Here is a 1,926-nt window from a genome sequence, read left to right as displayed (position 1 = left end):
ACACCACACACACCACACACACACCATACACACACCACACACACACCACACACACACCCACACACCACCCATCAACCATGCCACCCACACACCACCCACCCACCAACCATGCCACCCACCCACCACCCACCACCCATGCCACCCACCCACCACCCACCCACCATTTATGCCACCCATGCCAACCACCCACCACCCACCCATCAACCATGCCACCCACCCACCACCCACCTACCACCCATGCCACCCACCCACCACCCACTCATCAACTATGCCACCCACCAACTATGTCACCCACCCACCACCCACCCATCAACTATGCCACCCACCCACCACCTTCCCCCTGTGTCTCGGTGAGAATGGGAATTTTAAAATAGTACGACGTGTGTGTGTGCGTCTGTGTGTGTCTGTGTGTGTGTGTGCGTGTGTGTGTGTCTGTGTGTGTGTCTGTGTGTGTGCGTATGTCTGTGCGTGTGCGTGTGTCTGTGCGTGTGTATGTGTGTGTGTACGTGTGTGTTTGTCTGTGTGTGTGTCTGTGTGTGTGTGAGTGTGTGTTTGTCTGTGTGTACGCGTGTGTGAGGGGAGCGGTGGTGCAGCGGTTAGCGCTACGCTGCGCTATGAACCTGGCGACCCGGGTTCGATTCCCGCTCACGGCTAACACCAGTGACGATTATCTGAACCGGTCCTGGGCCTCCCCTTGGTCGACTCAGCCTCAAATGAGTACCTGGTGCGGTGTGTAAACATCGCCACTAGGGAGACAAAGGCGGTCGGGCGTGGTGCTGGCCACCCACCCCCTCGTGTGCCGTGCCGGCCTTCATAGGTGCTCGCTAACAGCACTTGCCACTACAGACTGTTCAGGCTATATGGGGGATCTTTATCTTTATCTTTGTGCGCGTGTGTGCGCGTGTGCGCGTGTCTATTAATAGGTGCTCGCCAACAACACTCCCCCCTAGGTCGACTCAGCCTCAGATGAGTAACGTGGTGTAGCCTTGTCAACATCGCAGCACTGCGGAGAGACAAAGACGGCCGGGCAGGAGCGGTGGTGGTGGTGTTGGTGTTGGTGGTGTTGGTGGTGGTGGTGTTGGTGGTGGTGTTGGTGTTGGTGGTGTTGGTGGTGGTGGTGTTGGTGGTGGTGGTGTTGGTGGTGGTGTTGGTGTTGGTGGTGTTGGTGGTGGTGGTGTTGGTGGTGGTGTTGGTGTTGGTGGTGTTGGTGGTGGTGGTGTTGGTGGTGGTGGTGTTGGTGGTGGTGTTGGTGTTGGTGGTGTTGGTGGTGGTGGTGTTGGTGGTGGTGGTGTTGGTGGTGGTGGTGTTGGTGGTGTTGGTGGTGGTGGTGGTGTTGGTGGTGGTGGTGTTGGTGGTGGTGTTGGTGTTGGTGGTGTTGGTGGTGGTGGTGTTGGTGGTGGTGGTGTTGGTGGTGGTGGTGTTGGTGGTGTTGGTGGTGGTGGTGTTGGTGGTGGTGGTGTTGGTGGTGTTGGTGGTGGTGGTGTTGGTGGTGGTGGTGTTGGTGGTGGTGGTGGTGTTGGTGGTGTTGGTGTTGGTGGTGTTGGTGGTGGTGGTGTTGGTGGTGGTGGTGTTGGTGGTGGTGGTGTTGGTGGTGGTGGTGTTGGTGTTGGTGGTGTTGGTGTTGGTGGTGTTGGTGGTGGTGGTGTTGGTGGTGGTGGTGTTGGTGGTGTTGGTGGTGGTGTTGGTGGTGGTGGTGATGGTGGTGGTGGTGTTGGTGGTGGTGGTGGTGTTGGTGGTGGTGTTGGTGGTGGTGGTGTTGGTGGTGTTGGTGGTGTTGGTGGTGGTGGTGTTGGTGGTGGTGGTGTTGGTGGTGGTGGTGTTGGTGGTGGTGTTGGTGGTGGTGGTGGTGTTGGTGGTGGTGGTGTTGGTGGTGGTGGTGTTGGTGTTGGTGGTGTTGGTGGTGTTGGTGGTGTTGGTGGTGGTGGT

The sequence above is a fragment of the Lampetra fluviatilis genome, chromosome 66, assembly GCF_964198595.1.
Source record: "Lampetra fluviatilis chromosome 66, kcLamFluv1.1, whole genome shotgun sequence".
In the NCBI taxonomy this organism is placed as follows: Eukaryota; Metazoa; Chordata; class Hyperoartia; order Petromyzontiformes; family Petromyzontidae; genus Lampetra; species Lampetra fluviatilis.
The sequence above is the reverse complement of the archived record's forward strand: the minus strand, read 5'-3'. Positions refer to the sequence as shown.